Genomic DNA, 17286 nt, shown 5'->3' on the forward strand with positions numbered 1-17286 from the left:
AAGTGAAAACAACGACAGTGCGAATCGCGGATTAACGAAGCTGAAATTGAACATTCGTAGCGACTTGCGTTTCGGATGTCGATCCATTTCGGTTTCCGCGGGATTAGTACAGATCGTGGATATAAACAGGATATGTACTGGGTAAACAGGTCACAGCTCGTATAAACATCGATGCGCGTGGGAAATTAAAAACAACGCTACGTCCACCACCGTTAAAATGTTTGAAGTATCGTTCGATCTTTTTGGTATACGCAAACCTGTTTTTGTACGTACGCAAACGTTTCATCAAAAATATTCTCCACGGGAGTCTGTTATTTTCTAGATTGTATTAATATTTGTCTTAAATTAATATTAAAGTATATTTTGCAGCGATTTACGTTTTTTTCTACCGTAGGATATTTTTTAAGTATAATTAAAAGAAATAAGAAGACTGGAAAAATAATCAAACGGTGCTCGAAACTATTGAACGGAAATCTCCACGTATTTGACGATTTATTGTGGAAAAACATCGACTGGAGTTATGCCCTGTGCAAATAACGCCACGGAATTAATAACGATGGGATTAATCGAACGCGTTATTTTCGTGTTCGCGTATTTTTTCGGGAAATTACAAAGGTCTGATATTTTGTACTAATTGCAAAGATGATCGAAAGTAATGAATGCAATTACGGGTCTTTTAATCGTTGCAACTATGATAATTTAGAAGATAGGGTAAGGTCCAATTTGGTTATTCTTTACAAAATATTCGAATATTCAAAATGATCACTTATGGTAAACAAAAAGTAATAATAGTATCGCGTTATTAAGACGTTTTTCATAATTAAACAAATTTTTATTAGTCCGGCGGATTATGTTGTTTAACTCTGATCGTAAATTTATAATCGAAGGTTCGAATCTGATCTTTGGTCTACATCGGACTATTCGAGTACTAAAAAATTTAAAAATGCCTGATCAGTGTACAAAACATTCGAATGCTCGAGTATTCGAATTACATTCACTGAATATTTGAATCACTGAAGTGTTCGAATTCAATTCTCTGAATATTTGAATCACCGAAGTGTTCGAATTAAATACACCCAATATTTGGATCACCGAAGTATTCGGATTCAACTCTTCAAATATTTGAATCATCGAAGTGTTCGAATTCAATTCTCCAAATATTTGAATCACCAAAGTGTTCGAATTAAATTCTCCGAATATTTGAATCACCGAAGTGTTCGAATTCAATTCTCCAAATATTTGAATCACCGAAGTGTTCGAATTAAATTCTCCGAATATTTGAATCACCGAAGTGTTCGAATTAAACTCGCCCAATATTTGTATCATCGAAGTATTCGAACACTCGAATGCAGAAGAATTTATTAACTAGCCTCGAGTCTTTGTGTCGACACAATATCGAGGAAATACTTTCGATAGAGTCGCCAACGCGTTAAGATGGGATTCGAGACAGAAAATAAACGTGGAACGTAAATGAAGGTGTAAAAAGACTTTGCAATCAGCTCGGCGCATCAATCGTACAAAAGACCGTTAATTTAACGCCGATTGCAAGCGTATACTGGGAACGATTCTGAGCGTATAATTGTGCCAGAATTATTAAATTTAATATACCCCCGGGCGACATTTAAACCTTTCCGAGACGGCGTCAATGTCCCACCGCTCTTAACGAATCGACACGGTATTAAGTTACAAAATTACGAGCATTTGGGTAACGGCGTGTAACACAGAACGAAAGTGTTGGTAACAATCGCCCACACATTCTCGGGGGAGCTTTCCACGAACGTCTTTCACGAGGCGTCGTTACACTCGAACGCTTTGTGTTTAATGCAAATTGTCAGGCTTATGAAAATTCATTCAACGTAATTACTCTTCCATTTTGACGAGTTCGTCGGTCCTCGGTCTTCAAAAATTTTTAATCATATTTCAAAGATTGAAACGTTTCACGGGGAATCCTTTCAGACATCAAAGACGACAACTTAAATTCGTTTCGCTCGAGAAAAGACTACACGTGTTTTCTTCTTTTATTTAAATTATTATACCCGTAACTGGGAACACAACATTTTCGAAAGTATAGGGAACATTGATCTTCGTTTGTATTAAGTTTCGATTAAAATTACCAGAATGTTGTTGTCGTGCATTGCAAACTTTGCTAATGAAAGGTATTCGAGGATTTCTTGGCGCATCAAAGGTACCTTAAAAATTTTAGGAATTTCGTCACAGGCTACCCCACGCAAAGTTATACAGGAACATCCTAGAGTCGGATACTGGCTGAACAAAATTCCGAGGGAAATTCGTGTATGGTTCCACTGATCCCACTCGTGATCCACGTTTACGCCAGCAGTTGTATGAATAAAAGTGGTAATTGATATATCGCTTGTAACGTGACACTAACTTCGTAATACGAAAATACACGCTCCACCTACGAAAGCCGTACAATTTATTGGCACGTTCGGAAAGTTGATAAAGAAGCTATATTAAAATAAAATTTTAGTAAAAACACGATTACTCTTTTTAATTGTAAAATATATCGTTATACGGTCGACAAATCGAATCAAATGAAATGTTCTTGTAAACGAATTAACATTTCATATTGTTCTTATAATCGACAATTTGTCCCATTACTGATATCGATATTAAAGCATTTAAAGATCTACGTTTATACGATATATTTTTATTAATACGTGTAAAATAAATATTAGTAGAAAATCCCAAAGTTTGGACAATTATTTTAAAAACATTCGATGGTGGATAAATACAAAGTTAATCGAACGAAGACTTCCCTTCAAATTTTCGTCTGTATAAAAAATTTCGTAAATCACTGCACGAACTTTCTCTAAATAATATTTACCTATCAATAAATTCACTGTTGTTAACATCACTGTACTACACGTGGAACAATAGAATATCTTTTAATAATACAAAAAGAATAACCTGTATTATCGAGAGAAGAAATAACTTTATTTGTAAAATTATCCTAAGTACTGTTGACAATAAAAGCACATCTTAATGGTCTTAAGAGCAAATCGGACAAACTTTAAGACCATTAAGGAGGTGTTTATGATTCCCGATATTAATGACATATTTTAAATTAACCGAGTAAAACAATACGACTTAATTATGCAAAGTATTTCCCTTAAGCAGGCAGTCTGATATTTCGGAGCGAAAATGAGGGTCCTTTGTCATTCTCTTTTCAATGAAGGAATAATTGGGGCGGAATGAAAATTAATAGACGTACACATTGTGTAATATAACTCCATGAAATATTATTTTACAATTGTTTGTTCCCGTTTTTCCGGATTCAAAACATGACACGTAAAAGAAGTTGACCACCAATGGTGTGCATGATTTCGGTATTCGATAAATCGTCAATATGACGAACAAGAATTAAGAAAATTGTTAACCTAAATCGGTTTATTCATCGAGTGTACCATCGTGAAGTAAAAGTTTCAAAAACGAAAAAAATTTCACTTCCGTCAGAAATATTCAGTTATTCGATCTTTCTTCTCTTTCATTCGTTAGTCGAAAATGAAAATATTCAATATTTTATATCGACGATGATTCTCGAAATACGTATTTTTTCTTTACCGCGCACACCTTGCCAAACTGTCGTTTCGAAAAGAACAACTTTAAAACTTCAGCGTACAGCGTGAGAACGTATAGAAAGTTCAATTCAAAATCCTGTACCGTTGCTAAATTTTTAGAATTTCACTGCACTCTGTTCAAGATTATATACCGAGAACTCGAATCTTTCAAAAAATCTAAACGAGAAAGTACCAATTCTTTTCATCCGAAATTAAAAATCGGCCCATTAAATCCAATCATTATTGCGCATTCTGCAATTCAATTGGGCTTGATCTATTCGTTCTTACGGCAACCTGCAAGAAGTTCAACGGATGGAAAAAAAAAACAGAAAAAAAAGGAGAGAAAAGGAGAGAAATTGTACGTACACGGTACGACTTCAGTTTCCATTAGCGTTATCTGATTCTGTAAAATAACGTGGTCCCGCGTGCTCTATAATTGACGAAGGAAGCGTACTCGTCAGCTTTTCCCTTTTCACATGGTGCGCGTAACACGTGCATCAAAGAAATTCTTTCATCGTCGCCGTGAAAATTGTTGCTCCATGACCCGCATGCTTTCGCGTCACGTGTACACACACACGGATACCCGTATGCAACCGTTTCGAAATTCCACGGATACATAATAAATTTTTCACTATCGTAGATAAAGGAATCGATATAGTCGTGTTCACGAGTATTAACTCGTACCGAGTCCGTTACCATTTTCATCGCGCGCGAAGAAACCTTCGCGATGAAAACGATGGCGTCTCGGTAACTGAATACATATTCCGTACTACACGCGACTCGAAAACGTTGTCATCGGTCGCGCTTACATTCCACGCGCGTATGTTAACAGTGGAATACGTTCCACGAAAATGAAATTTGTAACGCGAACGCGTACACCCGCGCGAAGCCGTACCCTCAGTTTTATGGGATATGTACACGCAATTTTCTCGGTACACTTTGCGCGAGAAACCTGTTCTCATTTTTGCAATCGTGCTAGAACCTCGAAGTAACAGACCGATTTACGATTTCCCGTTACTTTCATCTGCCACTCACGATGGTCAATTTCTCGTAAAAATAAATATAACATTTTTATTCGTGGCCAACGGGCCGCATCGATACATTTTTACGGGTTTCCGGTAGAAATCGTTCGCTTTCGAATATTATTTTCGGTTGCGAGAGATAATTATTTTTCGAAACTATCCCTAACAGCTGCAATGAAAAATATAACGAGAAGTGTAAATGTACGATACTTGATAAATATGTAACGCAAAATACGATCGAAACGTCGAATCGGTGAAATTCGATTCGCCGAAACCTCGCCGTGTAAGTTTCCTTTCTCCGCGAATATTGTATCACGTTTTCGTTTGCTTGGATCTCTATTCGTTTAATTTCCTTCGTCGCGACGCGTAAATTCTTCGATCGTATAAATTTCGCAACGATTAATTCTCCTCGAAAATTCTTAAGGCGTCATTCTGCAGAATATCGAAAACCGTAAAACTTCGAATTGAACTTTTCCCCGATATCTTTTACGGTTTTGCAGATATTCGCGTTGATATAAAATTCGGGATTTCCTTGAGGGGGTGCGTACTTCGTCCCTAAGGGACGACGTTATACACGCCGAATCAGAAACTGGTTACGTTATCGGCATCGTTGGTATTACGTTCCTACGAAGTTTCGAATGCTTTTGAATATTCGAGTTGCAACGCTTCCCTTGTTACTTCGGGGTCTGAACATCGAACGTGACGGGAGGGTGAATATTTTTAAGTGAAGCTCGCGGTGATGGTCTCGAATTCATCGAACCGTTGACATTTGAAAATGCACGGTGCTTTGGTCTTTGCGTACTCGAATGACGAAACTTCCCCGTAAAATGGCGACGCCCGTTGCAACGCGTATAAATGCGCAACGAACGATGCACCGCACCGTACCGACCAGATTTCCCGGTGTGTTGCTACAATTTTTTCGCGTTACTCTGTAACGACCGATAAACTTTTACTTTCTTGCTTAACACGGCGCTGGTTCCCGTTCGGCCTTTACGTACGGCGGGAAGAAAAAAATTTTATAACGCGTACTCAGAAGACAGATACCCGTGCGTATTAACGAGTACACGAAAACAACACCGGTGTTCCCTGACATTTTGAAATACACCTTCGGTTACGTATACGGTACAGGAAGCAATGGGCGGGTAAAATGTGCTATGATGGACAGATTTCCGCATGGAAAATTTATAAATCCCACGTAGATATTGTACAAATGGTTGCAAAAGTATTCGTCGCCTATAAAGTTTTTACTTGGAACGTAAAGAGGTGAGTATAAGGGAAACGTTGGGGCGAAAGGAAAATATAGGTAATACTTCGTTGCTCGAGCTTTTTAATCAAAATCGCAACTTTAAGCGCACATGGTGGAAGATTACGTTTGAAAATAGTTCGTGACCCATTTGTCAAAAAGAATCGATAAATCAACGGTGATTAAAGTAAGAAAACGTAATCTGTTTTGCAGAGTTCGACTGCTTTTTATCGTGAAACCTCTTTAAGAAAAGATAGTGATCTAAAATACGAAAGAAAGTGATTCAGAATGGGAATTATAGCGTACAAAGAGCTGAGAAGGAAAAGAATGATGGAAAATTTAGACACGAGCAAGAAGAAACGTAATTTGTTAAAATTAAGTTAGATAATGGGCAAAATTTAATTCACATTGCAAATTGATGATTCGTTATATATAATTATTAGGATTAAACGAAACTAGACGTTCTGTAACGGAGAGAAAGTTAATAGGATACTTTCAAATATTATGCAAGAAAATGAAAATAAAATTACGCGTTTTATAATCAAACTGAAAACGATGACCAAAGAACTACATAATTAAAATCTTTGGGACACACGAAACGTAAAGAACGACGAGTTGAAAACGGATACGGAATCAGGAATCTGGAGCAAATTACGTACGGTACTAGTGTCCAAGAATGCTATAATTTAATGACGATCAAGGTTCGCTTATGTTGTTAAGTCATTCTAACATCTTTAATCTTGACTTAAGTTCGTTAGAGTCTGTTTGTAAATTAACGGCGTGAATATTGAACGACTTTGATATAGACCATACTCAAAAGCAATCCTTTTCTAAAATAGAAATGCAAATTTATAGCACTTTTTCAGTTTATATTGTTTTTAGTTTATATTGTTTTACAGAAACCGGTCAATTTATTTTCTAAATTTTGTCCACCATCTGTTACAGTATACGTAAATCATTTCAGTTTGAAAAAGTTATCTTCGGAACAAATAGTACCATAAATTTCGTTGATATTCGTAGGAGTTTGCATCGTCTCTCATCTCTGATAGAAAAATGTCATAAAAATGTTGAAACTCGCTTAAATGACTTAAAAGAATGAATGCAAAGAAATGTCAGGCGCCTTGTGATTTAAACCGATAGGTTTATATTTATGTACGTTTGCATCGAGCCGAAACATTGCGCAACGAGAAATATTCAAAAACTTATGAAACAACGCGACAGAATAAATGTCATCGTTGAATAAATTGTGATATAGTTTACTAAGTTGAGAGAGAAAAATAGTGAACTCGCGATAACGATAAGGAAATTGTTTTGGAAGTTACACAGTAAGGAAAAATAGGATTCATTAATTGCAAGTGTAATTGGTAGACGCAATTTTACGATGCAATATGTTACTATTACGAATTGCAAATTTAATAGTAATTTACTAATTAATACGTTCGAAATGATTAAAATGAAAAGGTAGCTATTTATTTTTCGTATAGTTTCGATAAACGAATAGCTATTAAAAAATACCAAAGAGTGATATCGAGCCAGAGTTTCAATGACCGAGTTGCATCATATTTTGCGAAACAACGTGTGGATAAAGAAACTTGATTCTGATGCAAGCTTCGTTTCCAAATGAAAGCAAGTTCAACATACTGTTTAATTCAGAGGCCTGTACTGTGGAAATTTAAAGTTTTGCTCGAAAAGTTAAAATCAATTACGAAACACGATGCACGGTTGAAGAAGGAGTTGTAAATTTTATATTTATCGACTCTATTCCGAATAAAACGAAATATTTAAACGTCTCGGGCGAAAATCCGACACTGAGTGCAACGAAATTGGATTCGAAAGATAATTGCTACTTCCGACAAAGTAACGATCCCAGATATACAAGCTACGCGTTAAATAATAGCTGTTATGTAATGTTCCACGCATTATTGGTCATAACTGAGGTTAGATTTTATTTTTTTAGCTGCACTTCGCTTTTTACGCAGATACGTACTCCAGTTATATTTAATTTATATATAAGTGTATTCGCGTACGTACACGGTTCCACATTGGTGTAATAATAATGATAACTGCCAAGTGTCTTTAAACGAACAAGTTACGAACAAGTGACATTGAAAATAATTTTAAATCGATACTTTACATAACTTTTAAACTATAGAGAGCAAAATTATACATCAAATTCGTTAATTACGTAAATACTTGCTCAAGGAACAGATGTTCCTGAACTTTTGGAAAAATTCTGATACTATTTTTAACCAATCATCTCGTAAAGCTTTCTTGATATTTTCCTCATTTGTAATATTATGTAATCGGATTTTGTTATCGAACTCGATCCAAACATATTGCATTGCATTATCGTCCAGTGATTAAAAAGGAATTTAAAAAACTTCAAGGCAGTCGTACAATGATCAATTCTTTGCTAACAAAAAGTATTTAAAATCTTAATTTTTTAACACTCAGATTATTTATTAATACATTTAAATAGAACTTTGTTATTAAACAGAAAATAATCGAGAATTCACCGCTAAGTTTCCATTTAGACTGTAATTTCCTCTATTACCTACTCGAATATTTTTAGTCCTATTCTTAAAATATGTTAAACCAATTGCCCCGGTATTAATTTCACTCGTTCGCTTCGACTCAACATCTAAAAGTATACGATTTTAAATTACTTCAATTTCCGTATTATCTCCTTATAAATCTTTGGTCACCATTCTTAAGACATATTAAACCAATCGTCCTTGTAACAATTTCACTCGTTTGCTTCGATTTAACAGCTAGAGAATCTATTAAACCACAAAGTGTACTATTTTATACGACTTCAATTTCCGTATTATCTCCTGATAAATCTTTGGTCTTCTTAAGATATATTAAACCAGTTGCCTCTGAAACAATTTCACTCGTTTGCTTCGATTTAATACCTAGGGAATCTATTAAACCACAAAGTATACTATTTTATGCGACTTCAATTCCCACTATTTCTATTATTTTATGCGACTTCAATATCTCCTGATAAACCTTCGTTCTTCTTAAGATATATATTAAATCCAGTTGCCTCTCTAACAATGTTTACACCCTCTCAAGTAAATTTGCTTCAATATAAATATTAGGTTGTTCGGAAAGTCATTTCGTTTTTCCTTTGTTAAAAATGAAGCACGATTTTTTTAGAGTGTACAAACATTTGATTAAATCATACATTCTCCATTTTGGAAAATGACTTTCCGAACATTCCCGATAGAAAATCTATTAAAACCACAATGTGCACGATTTCATCCGACACTGTACACAACAGAGAGTAACCGAACGTTGTGTGATGCAACACCACCGTATGGAATATCCGCACAGGAATCGAGAGCGTTGTCGATAAGCCGATAAAAACCATCGAAGTCTAAATAACGGAGCCGTTCCATCTGGCGTTTCTCGCATAGTAAGACACGTTGCAAAACGGAACGTTACGGGCGCTCCGCGAGCAACGCCGAAAATAATCGCAGGTCGTTTATGCGCGTGGCCAGGTACACGGGCACAAAAGGAATTCTTCGCGGTTCAGAGGCGTTCCTATGTAATCGGAAATGGGGTTTGCATGGTAATCGCGCGCCCACTCGGGCTGCTCGCGATCATTAAATAGCTTTTACCAGTCCCCGTGAAGATTGTGCTCGAATCATTATCTCAGACGATGCAACGCTTTCTATCGTCTATATTTTAGACGCTTTCTTTCTATCTACTATCCCACTTCGCGGAAGTGGGATTTATAGGCCAACAGGGCGGCAGAGAGGATTTTTAAGATAATTAATCGAGCTCTTTACGGTATCATGGGATCAATTCCGGTTCAACCTTGACCCCGAGCGACCATTTCGGTGACTCGACTCGTAAACCACTGTTGCTCGACTGTTGTCCTTCGCGGCTGGAAACTAATGGGACCGGCGTCGCGGACGCGACGGAATGGCCGCGATTATTCATCCGCGTTCCTTCGACGCGTGTCCCGCGAATAATACACATTCGTGTTCTTTGATCCTTTCGGTACCGATCGAACGAAACTCTAGAACGAGAAATACCGTGTCGAAACTGAGTACAGGTGAGGTTCGAAGAAGAGAAAATATCGAAATTGTAGGTGAAAAATTATAATCGAAAAATTCAGAATGGAACGAATTAAAAGGGGAGAATCGAGTGCAAATGTATTTTTGCAATATTTGACGAAAATCGTAGCAAAAATGTTTTTTTTTTCTTGTAAATTACTAGGAACAGTCAGGTATCCTTTATCGTGCACGAGTGTACACGAATGGAAAAAATATCGTCGTTTGGCCACCGTTTGACGCAGCAACGCATAGTACGAAACTTAGATAGAGTATCTCGAAACGTTTGTATGAATACTACGGAAAAATAAACGATAATCGTATAATGCGCGGTAAGTGTCTGAAGGATTACCTGCTGCCGCATCATCGCAGTCGCTATCTTCGTCACTTGTTTGCACAGTGATCAATTGGACTATTTCTGCATCGTCCGTGACGGGGTACTTTTCGTAAACTCCGAGACGACATCAGTGACGAGAATACAAGCTCTCAGCTGCTAAACGCGTCCGAAAAGTTAGCGTGCAATCACGTGCCAATGCATGCGCCACGATACGTCGTCGTCGTCGTCGTTCGCAACTTTTCACCGAGCGCAGCCAACGTTGCAACGTTGTTCGGCGCTATAAGGGTTAAAACTCCTTATCGAGCGTGTCACGATGGCCTTCGACAATTTCCATGTTTGTTTCTTTCTTTCTTCTCGTTTCGTTTATTATTCACCCACGAAACGGTCGCTTTATCGGTCGCCGAACGATCGAAAATTACGGCACATTAATAACGACGTAGCGTTGTTTCTACAGGGTGGGTCAACATTGACCGACTACTTTTAAACAAAATTTGTAACTTTTGCGGAGTTTAATTATTGGTAGTTTGTCTTTTTTATACAGACTAGAAAGAATTTTATGAAAATACATAACGGTTACGTACCCGGTGCAAGAACGGATTAAAATTCATTTCGTATGCATTTCGTATGCATTTCGTATCGGTCGGTTCAAGTTGGCCCACCCTGTGCAATGAACTCTTCGAGCAGATAACGATTTCAGAGACTCTCGGCGCCGGTCATGGACGATAATTCGATGCATTTTACGGTCGGGTAATTGCTTCTAATTTTACGAATTTTTATCGGGGATCGCGTACGGCGTCGATTCTTTTTCTATTCCAGTGAAGAACGAGAATCATAGTCGTGGAGCACGGGCCGCTCGCATGATTTATACGATTGATAAGTTCCGCGACAGTGGTGCGCCCACCCGTTCGCCTGCGCGCGCGTACATTCAAAATTAATTACCGGTCTATCGCGAAAACCGGTTATCCGATCGTTAGCGCGGCTAATCTATTTGATTATTTGGAATAATAAACCGGGCAGCACCGAGTAGCCTCGATCCTCTCTCTAGCGACCATTTGATGCGCGGCTCAGTGTCCAAATTATTAATCGCCTAATCGTCTCGCGCTCCATTTGTAGCGTCGAACTCCGGAATAGATGTCCGGGTACTTAACTTCTGCCGGATACTCCCGATTTACGCACCCTATCTATTCGCAATTAACGCTAATTTCGTTCGACATTTCCTTTGTTCGATCGAAGCGAACGTTTTTCATTTTTAACCTGTCGACCGCCATATTCGAACAGCTAACGTTGCATCGTATTTTGCAAAAATGTTCTCCTTCGTACGACTCGGTTCGTGAGAAAATGTTTCAAAAATTTTAATATATACTTAAATGTATCGTTGAACGGTACAAGGTTACAATTTACTCGCGAATGAAAATAACGTAAACTGTCGACGATTTAGAAATCGTACGCAAGGTACGTAGAAAACGTTGAAATTTTATTTCCGCTTCCTGACTGTTTGTAATAATGTTACCGTACGGAAATACTATTTTTCAAAATTGTTCGATTTTCATTCCCAAACGAACCGATCGAATTCTCAAACACCGAACGATTTATCTTATTCAATATTCTTCGTTGTTATTTAGATTTTTAACGATTCGATAACCTTTGTGAAGAATTGAAAGCAAACCGAATCCGGTTTACAATTCTCCGAGGCTAAATTGATAGAACGTTCGTGACGAAAATTGGTTATTTCTTTCACGAACGATCGTACAATGGACGAACAGAATGGAAAATTAAAAACAATTCACGAACGTAGAGCCCGGTACGCAATACACTCGCGAAACTTAACGAGAAAACGGATCGAAATTTTGACTTTGAAAATATTCAAATAATAAACAGAGAAAGATTATTTCTGGTACAGTTTCGTACAATAAGAAACATCGTTAACAACAAGTCACCGATACGTTACGTCAATGCGGCCGAAACGTCGCGGAACTTAAATTCGATCGTCTCGAATTTGTAAACTTTAATTTTTGTTAACTTCTAATCGTACTTTAATTTTTATAAACTTCTAATCGTACTCGAATTTTTGTAAACTTCTAATCGTACTCGAATTTTTGTAAACTTCTAATCGTAGTTTAATTTTTGTAAACTTCTAATCGTACTCGAATTTTTGTAAACTTCTAATCGTACTTTAATTTTTGTAAACTTCTAATCGTACTCGAATTTTTGTAAACTTCTAATCGTACTTTAATCTTTGTAAACTTCTAATCGTACAATAGGGCGATAAAGTTCCGAAGTACCCTTCCCCAAGAGTCGTTAGGTTACGTTTCTCGATAAAAAGAACGAGCGACAAATGCTTCGGGGGATCCCCGTGCATCGAATCCCATTGGAATCGCGGAAACGCGCTCAGCCCGACAGGAGGTACGGGGGCGTCGAACAGTTCGGTTCTACCGGTATTTTATTAATCTTCGTGAATTATTTACGAGCTTCCGGGGACGTAGCGCACGCGAATCGATCGATGGATCCCGACGAATTTTACGGAGACGCGTCGATCCGACGCGTAACATTATCGAACCGAAAGTTAATCCAATTTAGGTGCAATGGTGGGGGGAGATCGCGATAATTTTGTTAAAGCAAGCCCGTCAACGGCGCCATTGTCGATGATGGAACAATCGGCTATATTCCGCGCCCGAACTCGCGGAAGGTTTCCCGCGCGCAACCGTGTACGGGAAATCGATCGGGGAACGCGTTCTCGAAACTTTCGACGGATTCTCGATTAACGGCGATCGTTGCGATTGAAATTCAAAAGAAATTGGATTAACGGCGAGCGGGCCGCGCGTTCTCGGAAACGTCACCACCTCACCCCCCCTCGTCCGCGCGGGTTAGAACGAACACAGGAATTAGAAACGTCGCGTCGCGTCGCGTCCCACGGAACCTGGCAAACTTTGAATCGAGTTCGATGTAAAGGGAAGGTTGTAATTCACGGAGGAAACTGAGATTGAAACGGTACCCCGTTTCGACAGCCGTATCCCTTTCAATCGGCGAAACGTCCGAAGAAAACTCGAGTTTCCACGGATCTTTATAGCGCGCGCGAAGAATTTCCCGGCCACGGAAGAGGATCGTTGGACGCGCGACGTAAAAGAAGAAATTGAATTTCCAATTACAGTTCGACTTACACACGACTGTGAAACCATTGAGGAACATTTCAATTTAAGAGATTGTAATTCGACGTAACGAAGAACGATTCCCTCGGAACGCGACGCGTCGCAACGTATTAAAATTCTCGCCCCCGGGGTCGTTAATACGTTTGCTGACATCGGTTGGAAAACATTTGCATTAATTTGTCGCAATTTTATTTAACGTGCCGCTAAAGCGCATTAAACGGGTCGACCGATTATTTCGAATAATGCGCGTCACGGGGTTGCGCGACACTGGTCCACCATTCTTTTTTTTTCTTTTTTTTTTTTTTTGGATACGAAATAGAAAATCATCGTCACCGCGAGTACGTATGTAGATGCGTAATCTACGTGGCGTTGATCTCGCCCGAGAATAGGCGCGTCACGCGTATCTGACGCGCGTAGCGAACGTGTTAACGAAGATTCAATTTGCGGCGTTACTCTCCGCTTAACTGTGGAAAATCGGCTCTTCGACGTTTTCACTCGTCACGGGAAGGTCTTCGTCTCGAAATACCGACCGACGGGGAGAGTGAACAGGCTGTAGGGAAACCGAGCTGGAGCAACGACGAACGAATCACCTACATTTGCTCGAGTCGAGTCGTTAAAAGAGCAAAAGTGAAATTTTTGAAATTTTGTTTGCTCGATCGTCGTAAAAGTATCGTCAACGAATCGGCGGGATTTTCTCGGTGAAAATGTGTACAAACACGATCTCGTTCGGACTATTTTTAATTATAGATTATTCGAATAATTTCTTTTTTTTTTTTATTCTTAACCATGTGTAATTAAAAGTGGTCCGAATTAGATCGTGTTTGGAGTCACCTTCGTCGGAAGAACCTCGACGATCGATCTGCGATCTTCTCGCGAAAATAGAATGGTAAAAATACAAATGTTAATGATCGTTAACGGATTTAATCGAGGATTTGATACATTTATCGTAAATGTTTAAATAGAAAACACACGCGAAACGTGTGTGAATAAATATTTCACGAAATAATACAACGATATTGATATTTCATTCTGCATAGGTGTTTAAAATCCGAGAGTTTTTATTAGTAGATGAAATTCAATCTCAATGACAAAAACAAATTTTTCCACTTGTTGCTCACCCTCTGGTATACACTGTGTAATGTAAGTACGTTGTATTCGGTAGAACCGCATTAAATATTAATACGAGCGAAATATCTCCCGATACGAGTCAACGAACAATGATGGGGTATCATTTTGTTTCGTTTATTCGCGGTATATTCATTTTAGTTATCCGAACAGTATTAGCCAAGTTGATGAAACTTTCGACACAGTGGCGAATAAATCCCTCGTTACGACAAAATATTAAAATCTTCGTATGATCCATTAATCCTTGGAAGAATCTCATGCGCGGTGAATTTTTTCCAGGTGACGGAACGTGAGGATATGGACGAGCGAATACGTAATCCTTGTAAATCCTTTAACGCTTTTCTTCCAACTTCAGGTTTATGACCACCAGAGAGAGTACAAAGTAACCATCGTACCTTCGTATAGGTACGAAACTTTTCTATCCGGACATTTGTTGCTTGAAGAATACCATCTTCCTCGATAAATTATCCAAGCTTCCAATCAATCTTACGCGCAACGAATTTCACAACGAATCGTAACAGTTATCGAAATCAGAATGTAAAGGTTCGACCGAACACTCGTATCTTGCTTCAACGGAAAACTCGAAGGCGTAAAAAATGTACGAAACATTCGAAAGAATTTATACCAGAATATGCTTCGATACGATCCGCTTGAAGGTACGTGTCGTCAACAATTTAAAATAGAACTTTTATTCGTGAAAATGTACGGAATACTTTAAATTATATTCCGCTGCGAAGAATGTACCTTTCTATACAAGGGAATAAAAGAGTGAAGTACATTGAGGAAAAGTGGAACTTATTATAACTTTTTATTCTGTGTCGCGTCAACGGTGAGGATCATTGACGACTTTATGCGAGATTTCGAGCAAAATAAAGAGCGATGGAAAAATGCGACTCTATTATCGTGTATATAGACCGCAATCGTACAAATATTTCCGGAGAAATTCAATGTACTTCTATCGTCCTTTTTATCGTATAATGATTTCATCAGTGATGACGTGAATTCGTGATCTCTTCATTTTTCAAACGAGCTTATTGTTCTCGTTCTCTACCGAAGGGTTCGGGAATTAAATCATCTAACGTTCCATCCTCGTCGTGAAGCCACTTGCGGAATAAAGAAAAAAATAAAATACAATAAAATAAATGAAAGAATAAATCGAACGTCTACTGTCTGGATGTTTTTACTCGTCGATCGAAAGGGTCTCAAAGTGACATTTGAATGTGACCGACAGAGAATCGAAATCGTGAACATAAAATAACCAATCCGCGATATGCGTCAACCGACGCGCATTGGAAGCAGACGTATGAACACGATACCTATGTACATACAGTTTTGTAGTACAATATGGAAGAATCCAATATTCCCAATACCCGTAAGGGTCACATCCAGGTCTGCAGTCCCATTGGGTCTGGATCCAATCGCAGAAAAGAACAAAAAGAGAGAGAAAAAAAAACGAGGGATCGCGACTATTTACGATAAACTCAGTTTGCACAACTCTTCGACTTGCTCTGCTGAATCATCTTTGTTTTGATTGACCGCCGCTATTGAATCAGCGTTCGTCTCTAACGCTATTGCTGGTGTTCCCGCAAACGATGTTACAACGAACGATACTTTTCCTCTTAAAATAGTACAATGCACGGTCATCGTGCAACGAGGAAAAGAAAAGTCTTCGCCTCGAGCAAACGAAGTTTCGTAAACAAGAAACAAGAGATTTTTATCGTATCTAATTTATAAGTAGGAAATTAGCTTCTTTCTTCTCGTCTGGTATCCGGACCGAAGATGAAACGATTACAGGACGAAGAGGAAACGAGCGTAACTGTGTCGAGTTCGCGTAGTCGTTGCGCACGTACGACGCCGTGTGACGGGTTTCTTTTTTCAAATTACAGCCCCGTTGTAAAAACGAACGTCAACACGACGAACGCGAGTTGACTTAATTTATTATTCGCGCCGCGGTAAGATTTCCTTTTCCCGAACGTGCGAGGCGATATCACGCGAAGACTGAACGCGCGGCTGATCGTTAACCTCTCACGTTCGTTAACAGGTATGGAAGTGTGAACCGTGCCAATGTGAGATCGTAAAACGGGAAATCTAGGAATTTCGGTACACGTGACTTATCATTTCTCAAGAATTTCGTACGTTGTAAACTCTGACGAAACGTGAGTCATCTAACCTATACCTGGTTTCAACGTATCGACAAAGCCTTTAATCTTGTCGCACGTTTCTGAGTGTCACCACCTCGGCATAGCCCTACCGTTGTTTCTTTTTCTCCCTTGCCCTATTCACTACTTTTCGCTAATATTTTATTTCTTAACGTTTAATTTCAAACAACCAAGTCCTTAAACGGTTCTTCTCTACGTACTCGATATTTCTAATTTTTCGAATCGGAAAATCTATCGGAGGTTCACTTTCAACGAGATCAGCACGTACAATAATGAAAAGGAATAATCTCCGAACCGAGATCGATAACAACGGTGATTGATCAGCAAGGGTTACTTCCAACGAATTCGAGGAGAGAAAAAGTGTGCAAGCCTGTTGCGTTTAGGTCTACAACCCGATAAATCTATCCAAAGGATATTTACCAACATCAATACGAAACTATCGTGTCTTGAAAAGCCCTCGTAATATAAAATCTATCAATTTTCCTAACACTCTGCGTGTCACTGCGCGATCGAATTAATTTTTCCCTTACCTTCTAGCGTTTGCTTCTCGCGAAGCGGATACATCGTTTAAATATTAAAAACGGTCCGAAGAAACGTTCACTGTGGTCTGAC

General features: G+C 38.6%; 1 protein-coding gene across 1 annotated transcript in view; it reads right to left on the minus strand.

The window, feature by feature from the left end:
• Positions 1-17286, minus strand: part of Dh44 (corticotropin-releasing diuretic hormone 44) — a 40827-nt gene that overhangs the window by 22769 nt on the left and 772 nt on the right. The gene's annotated exons all lie outside the window — the stretch shown is intronic.

Source organism: Ptiloglossa arizonensis, chromosome 1, assembly GCF_051014685.1.
Source record: "Ptiloglossa arizonensis isolate GNS036 chromosome 1, iyPtiAriz1_principal, whole genome shotgun sequence".
Taxonomy (NCBI): domain Eukaryota; kingdom Metazoa; phylum Arthropoda; class Insecta; order Hymenoptera; family Colletidae; genus Ptiloglossa; species Ptiloglossa arizonensis.